The sequence below is a fragment of the Patagioenas fasciata genome, chromosome 18 (assembly GCF_037038585.1).
Source record: "Patagioenas fasciata isolate bPatFas1 chromosome 18, bPatFas1.hap1, whole genome shotgun sequence".
Taxonomy (NCBI): domain Eukaryota; kingdom Metazoa; phylum Chordata; class Aves; order Columbiformes; family Columbidae; genus Patagioenas; species Patagioenas fasciata.
Window position 1 is genome coordinate 10,668,794 of NC_092537.1, and position 17,193 is coordinate 10,685,986.

The 17,193-nt window shown below is 50.5% G+C and overlaps 1 protein-coding gene across 1 annotated transcript in view; it reads right to left on the reverse strand.

Moving 5' to 3' along the window:
- Positions 1-2,219, reverse strand: part of LOC139829316 (uncharacterized) — a 31,828-nt gene extending 29,609 nt beyond the window's left edge. The window contains exon 1 of the mRNA XM_071816355.1: positions 1,097-2,219. The gene's annotated coding sequence lies outside the window, so the exon portion shown is untranslated. The remainder of the gene's footprint in view (positions 1-1,096) is intronic.
- Positions 2,220-17,193: the final 14,974 nt, after the last annotated feature.

Here is a 17,193-nt window from a genome sequence, read left to right on the forward strand (position 1 = left end):
CCAAAACCCTCCCCACCCATCGTGCTGGTCCTCATTGCATCACCCCGTCCCTACCGCTCCCTGCACGGGGCAGCTGTCCCCTCCCCAAACCCACTGCACCCCAGTGCTTTGAGCACCCTGGATGTCCAAAATGTCCTTCGCAGCCCGAGCTGGCCCTGCCTGGGCTGGAGATCCTCCCCAGGCAGCACCCATGTTCTGGGGGTGCCACCCAGACCCAACACGCCGGCCACGCCGCCCAACGTCCCCGACGCTCTGGCCACGTTCTCCAAGCTGCAAACCCTTGAGAGCCGGCAGAGCAGCAGCAGCCCCATCGCCTCCATGGCCTGTGCCCGTGGGAGCTTCAGCCCCTTCTGGGCTTCCTTACCCCACAACCCCCAGCCCGCCTGGCTGCCCCCTCCTCACCCACCGCCCATGGCCTCCACCACCCCCTGCCCCCTCTGAAAGCTACGGCCACCATGGACGGCCAGAGATCAGACGGGGTTGGTGGAGGTGGGGGAGTCAGGGGGGGTCCAGGGCCAGGGCGTTGGGAGCGGGGGCTCCCCTGAGAATCGCACTGGAAGAATTTTCAAGGTAGTATTTCTAGGGTGGGGGAGCACACACTGCTGGGGAGGGCACTGGCCCTTGAGAGTCTCCAGATGGCCTTTTCTCCCCTCAGTTTTTAAAAATATATATCTAATGTATATAAACATCCTAGTGCCGAACGTGATCAGTCACCAAAACAGATCCAAATGACCAAAGTGATTCCATCACCACAGTGATCCCACCACGGCCAGTGACCAAATGGGTGAGGGGCACAAGTGACAGGGGACAGTATCTGTAAAGGGGTGACAGACAGCGTCAGCGAGACGGCGCAGATCTGAACCCCAAGGTCCCCCATCACTAACAAGGGCCCCCCCCACACCCACCAGGGCTGGTCGAGCACGCCCTGGTGAAGGCTCTCGGTGTTATTTGAAAATGCTCATTCAAAATGGCATTTTAAGAGGTGGTTTCCTCAGACCAAGCAGAAGCCCACAGGCACAGCTCGTTCACCGGCCCTGTGCCTCACCCCAGCGCCGCATCACGGCTCCCCCAGCCCCCGGCACGGGCCATTTCTTACTGAGAAGCTGACGGAAGACCCAGGTAACGGAGCTGTCCCACTGGCACTGCAAAAACGCCAACCCTGCCGGGGTCATGGCATCCTCGTGCTTTCTGTACAAGTCAAACGTGCCAAAGGTTCGCATCTTGAGGCTGCGGCTGGAAACAATACGAGCACAAGAGCTGAGGTGATTCTCTTTTCTTGCAGCACTCTGGCAGGCAACTACTTCCCCACAGCACCCCAGAGTCTGTGAAACAGAGGTGGAAAACGAAGGCTCGTCAAAAATTCTCCCAGCTTCTCCAGCTCTCTGCACATTCCTGCTCCAGGCTGCTGTGCTGCTGGGCCGTCCGCCCCAGCGCGGCTTCCTGCTCCTTCTCCGCCAGCCTCAAGGACCGACCAAAACTGTGGGATTTTTCCAGCGCTTCTAAGTTGCCGACATCAGTATCCTCGCCGGGCATCGGCCGCAGCGGGGCTGCCCGCGTGAGAGCGCAGCTGGGAATGGAGAGTGGAGAGAAGCTGCTCAACTCATGTACACCGTGACTCACTTAGAAAAGATGCACCCATCGTTAACCAATGACACGGTAAACGCTTTCTGAGCACCTGCAAAAAGAAGGGCTATTTTCAACTTTTAGATCCTTCTGCATGACAAGAGGGAGACAGAAGATTCAGTAACGCATTGATTAGAACCAGAGAGCTTAGTTTATACGTATGATGCGTTGCCAGTAAGAAACAAGGCAATTATAACTAACAATTATAACTGAAGCCGGAGGATCCCCAGTGCTGCCCAGCGCTGATGAAATAAAGAATGCCGCGGAACAGTATCATTGCCTCTGCCTTTCAGTCCATCTCTTCGTTTCCAGAGAGTTCCCGCTTTCTCCAGAGCGCAAGAGACGAGGCCGAGAGAGCCCGGGAAGAGCCGGAGCCACCCCCGCCTCCGCGAGCCGGCCACGCCAGCAATTCAGCCGCCCGAGCGCTCTCCCCGCCACGCCGCAAGCGGCTCCCGCTGCCCGCGCAGGGGAACCGGGGCTCCCCGGCCCGGGACTCACCGGCCGTGCCGAACGCCCGCCCGCTCCGGACGCCGCTCAGCGCGGCACTCAGCAGGGGCACCGCCATGCTGCGCGCCGCCCGCACTGGAAGGACCCCGTTCCCATAGCGACGGGGGCTGCGCCGCGCGGAGTCCGGTCTGCAAGGCCCCGCAGCCGTAGCAACGGGTCTGTCTACCGCAGCGCCGGGCTGGGAATGCCCCCCTGCCGCGGCAACGGGGCTGTTTAGTGCGGAGCCTGCCTAGAAACGTCCCCACAGCCCCGCGGGACGGGCTCTGCCCTCCCCGGGAACCCCTCCCCATCGCCGGCCTTGCTGCTCCGACCGGGCAGAGCCCGCGGAAGGCACCGGAGAGGCCCCGCTGTCACCCCGGGGTACCCGGGCGGGAGGTGAAGCCCAGCACAAGAGCCAGGGGTTTTTGAGAAATCGGCCCACAAAGGAAAAGCTGCGGTTGCCCGTGGGCTGTGGAACATCCTGGGGGTGCTGGGGAACCGCAGTGCAGAGTCACAGAATCCCAGCCTGGTGGGGCTGAAGGGACCTCTGCAGATCCCCCAGTCCAAGCCCTGCTCACGCGGGGTCACAGAGCAGATCACACAGGGAAATGCGTGGGGAGGGAAAAACAGCCTGGGCACGTTGCTTGGGATTGTTGTTTTCTGGAAGACGGCCTTTAAAACCAGAAGAACATCGCGGAACAATCTCCAGACCCAAGGACCCGTGGCAACTGATTTCTGCCCTCAAATTCTGGCTCCATCCTTCCAGGTCAAACTGGCAGTTTCTCCAACCACCGCGTGTCGTTTTTGGCTCCAGAGAAGGACGAGTGTTTCCTTCCCAGCTCCATCAGCAAAGCAGTGCCACACGCGGATTCACGTGCACAAACTGTCACAGAAATGTTCTTGGCCCCAGGTTTCCGGTATCAGAGTCTCAGACGTTTGCGCTTTAAAAAATACTTTAATTATGAGATAAGAAACAACTTAAAAGGTACAGCAGAGAAACAGGCCAGACTGGGGGCCTCTCATGTAGGGGGAACACAAGGCAAAAGAGACTTGGGCTTTTAAACCCATTGCTCTACGAAAGCCTCTCAGAAATGGTGGTCAGGAGCAGGGAGGACGGCCGGGACGCTGGGAGAGGTGAAGCGCAGTAGGGCACTTTCCTCGGGATCACCAGAAATAACTGCGTAACCTCGGAGAAATCGTGGTGCGGAGAAGGGCAGAAGGACGGACGGGATGCTGACAGACGTGAAGTGGTGTATGGCGCTTTCTTCAGGGACGCCAAGAGGATCTTCTCCTTTTCTAAGTCATCATCCCCCTGAGAAGAGAGGAAGGATGGGTGGGAATGATCCCAGGCAGGGCCACAGAAACAGGGTCACAGTCCAGGGTGTCACTCACCAACAAGAGAAGCATCCCAAAGCCTCCCTCGTGCCATGTCCCCCATGAAGGGGACCCCTCCCCATGCTCCTGCAGAGCCCAGACCCTCGCAGTCTGAGCAAGACCCACAGGGGAAGCCTCCAAGAGCGTCCCTGCCTGGGGAAAGAGCCAGCAGGGACCTGACGGCACAGGATGGGGACACCACAAAGCCAGGGCAAACGGGCTTTAACTCACCTGCCTTTCCCCTCCTGCCCCCTCCGGGCACTGCCCTGGCTCAGAGAGCTCCGCTGAGCCCCTGCAGAGGATGCAGAGGCCAACTCATACCTGAGGTTTATATACAGGGGCACTAAACCAGCCCCCCGACCATCCCAAGCCTCTGGAGACAAAGGTACAAGCGCAGCTGTCCCCCCACAAGTCCCTTCCCACCTGCAGCGCGTGGAAGCCTCACCCAGGGTGCTGGAAAGACCCTCGGTCGGGGCACCGAGGTCCTGGGCTGCAGTCAGCGGTGCCACAGGGTGGTTGAGCAGCTCCTGACGGGGCTGTTCACGCCGTCTCCTCTGGTGAGCCGTGCTTGATTCTACTTCCAGTTAGTGTCCTGGCAAATTCTGTTTATCTGCTGTTTCATTAAATGATTCATTTTCTTTTCTACCTGCTCACTTGCTTAAGGCTTGCAGGGAGTCTGCAACTGCCAATCGATCTCTAATGCTTTACTGACTTGCAGCACTACCTGTGCAACAAAAGGGGGCCCCCTAGCAGAGGACATCACAGCGGGTACCCCCAATCGGGGTACGGTCTCATTTTACAAAGCTTTAGTTACTGTTCTAGCTTTACTAGTTGAGCAGGGGAATGCTTCTGGCCAACCCGAGAAGGTCTCTGTTAACACACTGCAAGGCAGAGTTTACTGATGCTGGTTCGAGGAGGCAGCCGTCCGGGCTCAGAGACATCCCTCTCATTTCTCTCTGTCTTCCCAGCAGCTCGTCTCGCAGTATCAGCTGCCAATTTATTTCCAGTTTCCTGATCAGTGTCTCCTTCTTGATGCTCCTTGAAATGCATGGTGACAACTTTCCTAGTAACAGCACAGCTTCCAACAACTGGAGTATCACATTTAATCTCTTCTCCTTGTGCTGTTAATAAATGTGGCCCTTCTCAAATGCTCCACGGGCACGCACCACTCCCAAAGCACACTTGGAATCTGTCCAAATATTAATCTTCTTCTCGTTGGATAATTTTAAAGCTCGTGTACGTGCAGCTGTCCGGGCAGAAGTCCCAGGAGACAAAGGTTTGCCTTCGATTACCTCGTGGGTAGTTGTTAGGGCATCCCCCGCTCTATCTACTCCTTGCTTTACATAGCTGCTTCCATCAGTGAACCAGGAGTCTTCGGCATCTTCCAGCGCCTGTTCCATTAAATCCCGTCTGCTGGAGGAAACAGCTCCCATTGTTTCCAAGCAATCCTGGACCACAGGCTCTGAAACAGACCCACTGAGGAAAGGGGCTGCAGTGACAGTGTTGGTAACGACATTCACATCATCCAGTTCCACCAGTACCGCCTGGTATTCAGGAATCTCGAGGGAGATAACCCATGGGTGCCTTTTTGTTCCAGTACGGTTGGGACTGTATGGGACACTTACACAGTCGTTTTCTGTCCCACGGTGAACTCAGGAGCTTCCTGTACAGCGAGTCCAAGAGCTGCCACAGCTCCACGACATCCAGGCCAGCCTTGGCTCACTGCATCTGATTGCTTAGGGAAGCAGCAGCCGCTCGGTTCTGAGCTCTTAATTGCTGTGCTAGAACACGCAGAGCAACGCTTTGCCTTTTGTGTGAGCATAACTCCAATGGCTTGGTGATATCTGGGAGACCCAGGTTCTTTGTTTAGTTGTGCAGATGCCCTCAGATGCTTCTCTTGTCCAATTCAACTTGGAAGTCCTTTTGTTTCACGGTTCATAGAAAGGCTTTACTCAAAGTCCATAATTATAAACAAGAAGTCTGCACCAACGTGTCATTCTAAGAAACGCCCGGAGCTCTTTTACCGCTGCAGGTTCTGGTGTCCGGCGAACAGCTTCTTGTCGCTCCATCCCCAGCTCCGGTGCCCTCCGGAGATCTCGATTCCCAGATAAGTCACTTGGTGCTGGATCAGCTGGGCTTTCTGTTGTGAAGCTCGATACCCACTGCATCTCACCAAATTTAGCAAACTTGCAGTGCATTGCATACGGTCTTCTTTGGTTTCTGTGGCTGCTCTTTTATCTTGAATGTCACTTCACTTTGTTTGAATGTTATTATTGCTTGCAATTGTTTTCCTAAGTCTCGTCTCCGTAACGGTTTTGGAGACCCAGGCGTAGATAAGAACTTAGGAATTCCATTTTGTCACTTCACCTTGTTTGTATGTTATTATTGCTTGCAACTGTTTTCCTAAGTCTCGTCTCCGTTACGGTTTTGAAGACCCGGGCTTAGATAAGAACTTAGGAATTCCAATTTGTTTCTCCAGTTTCTATTGGATTGGCTGTTGCAGAAAGCTTTGTCTTCTTGGCCAGTAGCTCCCACCACAGGTACAAAATCTTCATCTAATGGTATCAATGCCTGATTCAAAACCAAATCAAACGTTCCAGTATCAACTAAAATCTCAGCTTCTTTTCCATGTTTTCCCAAAGCCTCCCCTGTGCCATGGTCCCCCATGAAGGGGACCCCTCCCCATGCTCCTACAGAGCCCAGAACCTCGCAGTCTGAGCAAGACCCACAGGGGAAGGATCACTGCGAAGGAGAGGGGGACGTGTGCCGGGCCATGGGCCGGGCAGCCCTGCCCCGAACTGTTGCTTTATCCATGCGAGCCACGGAACCTGACACACCAATATGATGTTCACAGAGTTCGCTTTATTGTCGGACCGGGCTAGCTTTATAGCAAAGCTGCCCTGTCCACGCGCCTTACAACAATGTGATTGGTTGTAACTCGTGTTATACAATAACATGATAGGCTGCATGTGCTGTCCACGCGCTCTGCACGCATGTGTCCGGCGATTGCTCACTCATTATTACATTCTAATGGTGCTCCTTTAGTCTCTTTTGTCTCTGGCTTCACCTCTCAGCCAGGCTGGCGACAACCCCACCCCCCTAGGGCGGGGGGGGGCTCTGCCACTACATCTCCCCCTCTTTTATTTAATATTAACAATACGCCATATCATGCTTTAAATACAGTGTGAAATACAGGGTAAGAACATTAAGGCTAATACAATTACAATTAACAAGAACAAACCTGTTTTCAATATTCCTTTTAACCAAACAAGGCATTCACCCCAAAAAACCCAGTATCTTCTGTTATTTTCTTGTTCTGCAAATCTTCTATCTTTTTAACTTTTAAGTTCAAACAACACATACAATCAAACTCTTCATAACTGTGAACATGTCCAATAACAAAAAATTAATTGCTGCTCTGTTTTACAAAGTGGTATTCTCAACATTGGCTACATTCGTTGCTTAAAGCGATAACATGTCTGAGGTTAAGGGTTGTCATCACTGCAATCGGTTTCTTCTCTGTTAGCTAGCCAAGGTCTCACCCACTTTGCTGGTATCCATGAATTTTTGTGGTTACCTGTAGAAACACAAGCATATCCCCTTCCCCAGGTTATTAGTGACATAGGACCTTCCCATTGTTGTGTTGTCGGATTAAACACACTAACCTTAGGCACATTTTCGGAAAAATCTTTGACATTTTTGATATGGTGCATAACAACCGGTTCCATTTCAGTTTCACTTTTAGGATTAAGCCAGTTCAGCACATACAATGCCTTCATCAATACCTCTTCTGGGCTCACACCAATTCCCCCTTGTTTTTTCAAAACAGACAAAAGATTTTTTAATGTACGGTGTGCACGCTCAATAATTGCTTGGCCAGTAGAATTATAAGGGATTCCAAACAGGTGCTGTACCTTCCACTGGGTGAGGAAGGCTGCAAGTCTGTCAGAGTGGTATGCAGGACCATTATCTGTTTTGATTTGTGTAGGGACACCCATGACAGCAAAAGCTTGTAGTAAATGACGTTTTACTGCCTTTGCATTTGCTGAGGTCAAGGCTGTAGCCCACAGCAGTCCTGAACAGGTATCTATGGAGACATGAATGTACTTTTGTCTGCCAAATGGTGCAAATTCAGTAATATCAGTTTGCCATAACTGACCTGGCTGCAAGCCCCGAGGATTTACTCCCTTTTGTTGGAGAGGGACTATGCGGGCACAATCAGGACAAGCTGCAATAATGGCTCGAGCTTGTTCCTTTGTAATTGTAAACTGCTTTCGGAGTGCTGCTGAGGATTGATGAAAGAATTCGTGAGCTTGTCTGGCTTGTTCAAAAGGGGATATATCTGCTACTGCCACAAATTTGTCTATGATGCTGTTTCCCTCTACTAGACCACCTGGTATGTTAGTATGGCTTTTTATATGCATGATAAATACTGGTGCTGTCCTATAATCTAATACGTTCCACAAATCTAACAATGCTTCAAACAATAAGGAATTGGAAACTCGCTGCAAAAGTGCTCTATGTATTCTTTGTACAATTCCCACAACATAAAGAGAATCTGTTACCAGATTAACTGGAGAGTTATGCCATTTTTGCAATGCTGCTAAGCATATTGAGGGCAGTTTCTTTTAATATGTCCTGTGTGTTTGCAAGTAAAACATGCTAGGCCACAAGAAGAAGGGCTTCCACCTTTCATTGCAGGCTTACGTGCTGCAGCCAAGGCCGCAGCGTGGGCTTGAGCATGTATTTTTGCTTTTTCTACCTCCTGTTGCATAATTGGTACCTGTGTGCAAGCTTCCACCATCTCTGCTAAAGAAGCAGTTTTTCCCAAACCGGCTAATATCTGTTGGCATTGGGTGTTTGCATTCATCATAGCCAAATCTTTCCCCACAGCAGCTTTTGCCTCTGGAGTCAAGTTAGGAGAGGCATCTATCACTTCTTTTAAACGATCTACAAACTTCATATATGGTTCCCCAGGATCCTGCTTTATTGTAGAATAGGGTGGCACAGGGTTACCTATATTTGGCAATTCTTTCACTGCTGCCAAGGCAAGCCCTTGCGTTTGCTGCAAAATCCTTGGATGAAGTGCTGCCTGAGTAGCACCATCCGCATATTGCCCACGACCCAGTAACTGGTCCATGCCAGCTAACCGCAACGGATCATCAGCTGGTAAACGAACATTTTCTAATACTGCCAATTCCACTTTCCCCTGCCACTTGTCCAAGAACAGCAAATACCCCGTTGGAGGAAGCAATAACTCCATCAATGCCCTAATATCTGTTTGAGTTAGTACTTGCCCCTTGAAAAATGAATTGATTAGCTGCATCACATGCTTATTATCCATACCATATTGCATAACTGCACTTTGCAATTGCTTAACCGTTTTCCAATCAAAAGGCGACCACTGCCTTTGTCCTCTATTATCTATGTGCACTGGCATTGCTGTAATACTACCAGGTAACATGATCCCTTCAATAGTTGCATCTCTGATTACCCCTTGCCAATGTTGCCCTGCATTATAAGAATGATCTCGAGGAATATCTCTACCCTGATGCACAGGGGCAGCACCCAAATTATCATTATTATCACTGCTATACAATTCCCTTGTGTTTCCCTGTGGATCAGTAAGTCGACGCATATTTGCAAACCGATCTGCTAACCCAGTCTCCAGGCCTTTTCCATATCACGCTCTCAAATATTCATCTGCTTCTCTTACAGACCACATCCCATCTTCAACACATTGTCTAGCCCATTTTTGTATTCGCTCCCTTTTAATACGGAGCTCCTCGGGAGTGAGGTCTAATTCCACCCCCTCCCTTTCCTGTTTTCCCCGTTTTTCACATTCCCTGCCAATTGCCTCCAGCCCGTCCTTAATTGCATCTGACGCCTTTTTATATGCTATTAACCGCGAAGTTTTACTGTTACCGCCATCTAGTCGTTTCATAGCTTCTAGAACTTCTTGCATCTGGCTCTCCTGCCGTCTCAGTAAGTCCTTCAGGCTCTGCACGTGGCTCTCCTGGAAGTCAGGGCGATTCTGCAGTGCTCCGTCCTGGTGTTCCATCGGGTCCTCCGGCAAAGGCACGTCGGCTGGATTAACTTGTCCTGGCTTGTTGAAACTTGCCGGTTGCTGCCATTCGTTGTCGGAGCCAGGCAATGGCTCAACGGGCGCAGAGGGTATAATTTGCTCTCCGCCCCAGAACTCCAGATCTGATACGGGACATACCAGCGGTGTTGATTCTTCGGAGTTCTCGGAGGGTGGGCAGCTCGCGGCGGGCGGCTCCGAGGGGACGGCACACAGCTCCGGCTCCTCTGAGACTTCCTGCATTAGCTGCCTGACCTCCCGCCAGGGTCCGGCGAGATCGCAAGCCTCGCGGCTCCCCCTTGTAACCGCTTCCCATAGTTCGGTCCCTATGTCCTCCCATGTACCGGGAGAAAAAAATTCGTCCGTCGAACGAACACAGCCCTTACGCTGGGCGAATAGTAAAAGGCGCTCCACCGCGTCTTTTTCCAAAATTCTTCCTGTTCTTGCAGCCAGCTGCAGAATACTTCTCACTATTATTTTTTCTTCCACGGATGCCGTGTTTCCCATGCCACCTGCTTCTTCGTAGGCCTACTTTCCGCTATGATTGAGCGCTGGGCTGGTGTCGCCCCCAGGTGGCGTCCTCGCGTCTTCACTTCCGGCGATCTTGCTTCGATACGAAGTATCACGTCGGGGTCACCAAAGTGTTGCTTTATCCATGCGAGCCATGGAACCTGACACACCAATATGATGTTCACAGAGTTCGCTTTATTGTCGGACCGGGCTAGCTTTATAGCAAAGCTGCCCTGTCCACGCGCCTTACAACAATGTGATTGGTTGTAACTCGTGTTATACAATAACATGATAGGCTGCATGTGCTGTCCACGCGCTCTGCACGCATGTGTCCGGCGATTGCTCACTCATTATTACTTTCTAATGGTGCTCCTTTAGTCTCTTTTGTCTCTGGCTTCACCTCTCAGCCAGGCTGGCGACAACCCCATCCCCCTGGGGCGGGGGGGGGCTCTGCCACTACACTGCTCAGTTAACAGGGTGTATTATTGTTGCCAAAGTGAAATTTTCTCTGAATTTCTGGTTTAGAAGACGTTAGTTCCATCAGAAACCAGATTTTCAAAAAACACCACTTCCTGTGAAGTGTAAATCATGGGTTCGCGGCTGCTCTTCCTGACGTTTTACAGACCAGATCTCTGCACATTTTGTTGTGATCAAGAATTTCTGGACATGGGGTCTGTGTTTTGCTTTCAGTCTAGTCTGTGCATCTGTCAGTCTCTGGCAAATTCAAATGCTATTTGTTCACTCGAAAATCAGAGCTGAGGCTTCTGTGTCTGAAGGAAACCCTGCTCGCTTGGAATTCGCCAGCGCAGGAGCGGACTGACCAGCCCTTCTGCAGCCTGTACAAAACCTGCGTACGAGTCCTTCCTCTGGAAGGCAGGAGGTGTCACAGTGTGCGGGGAGTGCGCAGGGAGGGAGCTCGGCCCGCGGGACTGATTCCCAGCTCGGGGGGGAAGGGGTTTGGTGCCTCCCTCCTGGCAGCCCTGCATCTCCTTCCAAGGAGTCACTTGTCATAAGCTCTTTTTCTCTCCAGGGAAGCTGTTTCTTGGCAGCTATAGCAAGGTCCCTGCTTGCTGCCTCCTCTTACTCAGAGTGTATCTTGTGAACAGCAGGGAACAACTTCAAAAGGAATCCTACTTTTTTTTTCAACCTACTCTTACTTTTCCAGATAGCACTTCCACTATTTTCCACAGAGTAAAATGAATGGTTCAGCATTCAGGAGCCTGATTCAGGGGTACTTTCTGACCTGAGCTGGCTTGTATTTTTGAGCTCACAGAACCAAACTGTGCCTGATCTAAAGGTAGATATTTCCAGGTTGTTGAGCATTCTGCTCCCGGTTATGTGAGGGTTGAAATGTGGAGTGACCCTCTGGGAGCACCAAAGCATCCAGGGCTTGCAGCATCTGCACTAGGGGTCTTCAAAATATTGCCCTTGTTCTGGACTAGTTTAATGGAGAAGGAGTTTGTGCCTGTTAGCAAATGAACTCAAATCTTCACACTCATTTTGTATTAGGGGAGTAACAATAGGAGCAGAGGAAAGACCCAGGCTGCAGGAGGAAGCACCCCAAGGGTCTACTCTGGGACACCCAGCAGAAGACAGAAACCTTCCACTGTGTCGCTGTGAGAAACAGCAGCAGGATTTTTCCCCCGCTAAACATTGACACGAGCCTGCATCAATGTGACCACCTCAAGGCACAGACATGTCATGTGAAATATCCTCTAGATCTGTCCCAGAGCTGGTTTTGTTCCAAGCAGGTGGAGTAAAATCCACCCAGTGATAACACGGCATGGGGTACAACTGGACCTCTGCAGCTGCACGTCTGTGGTTCACCCGCGGCCTTTGGGAGCGATGCATTGGAGGATCAAAGACTTGCTCCTTAGAATCATAGAACAGAATCACAGAATCATTTTGGTTGGAAGAGACCCTCAAAATCATCAAGTCCAACCCTTAACCCAACTCTGGCACTACCCCATGTCCCTGAGAACCTCATCTCCATCTGTTCAGCCCTTCAGGGATGGTGACTCCAGCACTGCCCTGGGCAGCCTGTTCCAATGCCCCACAGCCCTTTGGGGAAGAAATTGCTCTTGAGACTGCCTGGGCTGTGGTGAGCAGCTCATCACCATTTTGGCCTCAGTCCTGTAGAACAAAACCAGGCAGCTGTTAATCTTTACCTCCCTGAGTGGAAAATGCCACCACAAGGTGTTGTTGAAGTGCGAGCAGTGTTTAGACAGTGTTACCTTCTGAATCCTCCATGTGAGAACATGCAATGCAGTGCTGAAAAGAAGATATGGTAGTTTAAAGACAGGTCCTTGTAAAGAAGCTTATCTTACAGTGTGGGTGGGCAGTCATTGCTCTTGAAACAGAGGAAATGGGGGAAAAAAATAATGCTGGCTCAGAAATGCTCTCTGCCCATCATCTGGGTGTTCCTGCTCTGGCAGAGGGATTGAAGTGGATGAATTTTCAAGGTCCCTTCCAACCCCTGACATTCTGGGATTCTGTGATCTTAGGGACTCAGCCCAGCCCTTCTACCTGAGAAATTGCTAAAGTCAGACTCTGAGGAAGGCCTGAGTATCCTCACTGGATATTTACAGGTAACCCATAGCCCCTCTTCTTCCAAACGCTGTGCTCTTCCCACCTGGCTGGCTGATATGATGATCAGCGGTACTTAGTGACACGGGTTGTCCCTTCAGTACGTTCTTGGCAGCAGATGTCTCCCAGGAGCTGTCCTACGACCTGCAGCTGGCGATCAGCAGTCTGCCACATGTTCCTTGCAGCTTGGCGAGAAACATCCCAATATCCCAAAATGTCTTAATTCATTCTGGGGTCCAACAGCCCAGGAATTTACCTGTATAGGGGTTTACTTGCTTCCAGACAAGCATAGTCCCTCCAGCTGTATTTGCTCAAAATGGCAAGTGAAATCTTGCCTGAGTTTATCTGTGTTATGAAGAAGATTAAGTTCCTGGTTACAAAATTGGAAGTCCAGTTGTAAAAGAGGAAAGTAATAAGAAAAATGCAATCTTGGAATTCCCCCACTACTCAAACTGCTTTCCTTACTGTCCTTGCGTTTCTGGAAATGAGAGTTGTAGGAGGTGAGGCCAGCTCTGAAAGCTGCTCTGTTCCCTGCCCGCTTATATTCATAGTTTCCTCGCTGCTGTTGAATGTAAATGAAGTTTCAAAGCACATCGGAAATGCTGCCTCTCTCCTCCCCATCTCTCTTTGAGGGAATCTGGCCGGGCTTCAGCTTTTTGTGAATTCTTGCTGCTTGAAACTGCAGATGAAGCATCCTTAAGCTTCTCTGAGCTGACTGTCCTTTGATGTTTAAAAGGTTTTGGGGAATGTTGACTCCTCATTTCTCTTCACCTTTTTTTTCCCCTCGGGAAAGCAATTGACTTGTCCCCATATCTGCTTATGTTGTGAAATCCTCTGGGTTCAGAACCATATCACAAATACGTCGACAGGCTTTGTTTCTCCCTGGGACCACACAATGCAGTTTTACCAAAGGAGATGTCAAACCCGAGGAGGGCTCGAGCTGCCTGTCCTGTGCCTGTGCTGTCACCTGCTGGGGCACAAACACTAAAGTCCTTTGGGCTAAAAGACCCATGGACTATAAGGTGATGCGTAACTCTGCAAGAAGACTCTGTGGTTCCTTAGCAATTTAATTTCATCGGCTCATTGGAAAATTAGTGGCTGAGATTCGTCCTGTAGGACCCTGACACAGGCAGCTCCCTGCCCTGGACCTCACTGACACCCCTCGTCTGCGTTTCCAGAGACCTGTGTATGTATGATATATGATTCAAAAGTTGTTCTAAATCTAGGGGATTTCCAAAGCGCTGCAGAACAATTGCATAATGATAAAAGAGCTTTTAAACCCCTCAAAGGTTTGGGTTTTTTTCTCTTTCCGAGGCCATAAAATGAAATGTTTTATTCACATCCATACTCCCATGAGGACATTTTCTGTAATAAAAGATGCTGTGAATGAAACTCTAACACCAGCATTGGATTAGAGCATTTTGTCATTAAACTGCATAGAATTGTTTACAGTCTTTTGCTTTAACTTGGTTAAATTAGTTCATCATTAGTTTCCACAGTGATATTTTCATTTTCCTTTCTCCATGTTTGACACCAAAGCGCTTCAAAGCAGCTTTCCTAGTGAGCCACTGTGTCAGGAGGAGACGTGCTGCTCCCCAAACACGGTTGCCTCTCATTTCTTAACCAAAGTATGTCAAAAAGAATAGTTCCAGAGAAAAATATTGTTGTTTGTTGTTAGGCATGTATGTCTAATTTAATATCAATGTCAAATGCGTGTCAAAAATATATTTTATTCTAACATGAATTATATTTTTTTTTTGTTGTGATATTTACGAATTCAAACAATTCTGAGTGCTCCCTTGCGTTCGAATGCTCGGCTTGCTCAGCAGCAGATGAGGGGCAAACTCGGTCCTGTTGTGCTCCTGTGGTGGGAAGATCAGTCCAACATAGAATCCCAGAATGTCAGGGGTTGAAGGGACCTGGAAAGCTCATCCAGTGCAATCCCCCCATGGAGCAGGAACACCCAGCTGAGGTTCCACAGGAAGGTGTCCAGGCGGGTTTGAATGTCTGCAGAGAAGGAGACTCCACAACCTCCCTGGGCAGCCTGGGCCAGGCTCTGCCACCCTCACCATGAACAAGTTTCCTCTCATATTTAAGTGAAACCTCCTGTGTTCCAGTTTGTACCCGTTACCCCTTTTCCTATCACTGATTGTCACCAAGAAGAGCCTGGCTCCATCCTCCTGACACTCACCCTTTAGGTATCTGTAAACATGAATGAGGTCACCCCTCAGTCTCCTCTTCTCCAGCTCCAGAGCCCCAGCTCCCTCAGCCTTTCCTCACACGGGAGATGCTCCACTCCCTTCAGCATCTTGGTGGCTGCGCTGGACTCTCTCCAGCAGTTCCCTGTCCTTCTGGAACTGAGGGGCCACAACTGGACACAATATTCCAGGTGTGGTCTCCCCAGGGCAGAGCAGAGGGGCAGGAGAACCTCTCTGACCTACTGACCACCCCCCTTCTAACCCACCCCAGGTACCATTGGCCTTCTTGGCCACAAGGGCCCAGTGCTGGCTCATGGTCACCCTGCTGTCCCCAGGACCCCCAGGTCCCTTTCCCCTACACTGCTCTCTAATAGGTCATTCCCCAACTTGCACTGGAACCTGGGGTTGTTCCTGCCCAGATGCAGGACTCTACATTTTCCCTTGTTCTATTTCATTAAATTGTTCCCTGCCCAGCTCTCCAGCCTGTCCAGGTCTCTGATGGCAGCACAGCTTCCAGTGTCAGCCACTCCTCCCAGCTTGGTGTCATCAGCAAACTTGCTGATAGTGCACTCTATTCCCTCATCCAAATCATTGATGAATATATTGAATAATACTGGCCCTAGTACTGACAGCATAGGTCCCCACAACCTTCAGCTTTCTGGCAAGTCACCACTGAAACCTCCCTGGGGGCTGTGGCAGTTTCAATATCCTCCCTCATCATCATTACATCACTCATGTGTCTATAACTACCAGCGGCACAGGTGAGCCCTGGTCACCGCCTGGCTGACCTTTTCAGGCGGTGATGTTGAGATTCTTAGTGAAATATTCTCATTGCTGGGTGCTCTTCTGCAGCGCTGGTGCTCAGCCTGTCACCAGTGATCTATTACTGCCCTGGTAGATGCTCTCCTGTGCTGTTTCACCTCTTGGGTCTTCATTCAACAAAAATTCACACGCAGAGTCAGAGGTTCATCAAGACCAATTTCAAGCTTTTACTTGAAGTGTCTCACTTCAGGAGCGTGTTGGATGTGAGGTGCAGAGGCTCCCTCTTTAGTCAGTGAAGAGAAATTGGCACTTTCAGGAGAACAATGAATTTGTTCTGCAAATGGCCATTAGTCTTGGCCCAAGAAAATATTGGGAGTATAAAGGGTCACTTATAGTTTGATCTGTCACTGCGGGACACCTCAACCAGAAATCTCTTTTCATACAACTGTTTGTCTAAGCACAACTCACTGCTCCTGGAGAGATCCAAGTGCCAGCCCAGGACTCAGGCCTGGATTATGTCTCCTGGCACACACAGTTTAGCTAATCCTCAGCATCAGTCCCTGCGTCTCAGTCTCTGTATATGGAGGTGACAGTGTCACCGCAGGGGAATAAGGTTTGATGTAAACATATCAGAGGCTGTGCATGTTCATTCCAGCTGTGAGGACACAGTGGGGCTGTGATGCCATGACTATCCATGTTCATTCCACCAGGCGGGACACAAGGTGGGCATGATGGCATTGCTGAGCGTCCCAGAGCAGTGGAGGTGGAGCAAGTGAGCTGGAATGGAGAGGTCTGGGCCAGAGGGGTGGTTTATTGCTCAACACCCTGCCCATTTCACCAAACCGTTGCAATGGGTGATGCTGCTGGAGAGGAAGGGAAGACATTTTAATTCATACTTTACAGAGCTACAGGGAAGAGTAGCTGGGTTGTTTTTCAAATTATTAAAATATCATTTCCCAAGGTAATTTTGCAAAATGCTGTGCAGAGAAGTCACAGAATCCCAGAATGTCAGGGGTTGGAAGGGACCTGGAAAGCTCATCCAGTGCAATCCCCCCATGGAGCAGGAACACCCAGCTGAGGTTCCACAGGAAGGTGTCCAGGCGGGTTTGAATGTCTGCAGAGAAGGAGACTCCACAACCTCCCTGGGCAGCCTGGGCCAGGCTCTGCCACTCTCACCCCAAACAAGTTTCTTCTCATATTTAAGTGGAACCTCCTGTGTTCCAGTTTGCACTCATTCCCCCTTGTCCTGTCACTGGTTGTCACCAAGAAGAGCCTGGCTCCATCCTCCTGACACTCGCCCTTTCCATATTGATCCCCATGAATGAGTCACCCTTCAGTCCCCTCTTCTCCAGCTCCAGAGCCCCAGCCACCTCAGCCTTTCCTCACATGGGAGATGCTCCACTCCCTTCAGCATCCCCTCTTGATGCTTATTAGAGAAGCTGAGACTGCCCAAAAGTCTAATGGGATTTTTTGGCTCAAATAAGAAATATGCTCTTTGTGATCATGATGGAAAGGGCATCGGTGTCTGCCCAGTGCCAAGCAGTTTGGGAGCACCCTGGGAGCTGGAGCAGC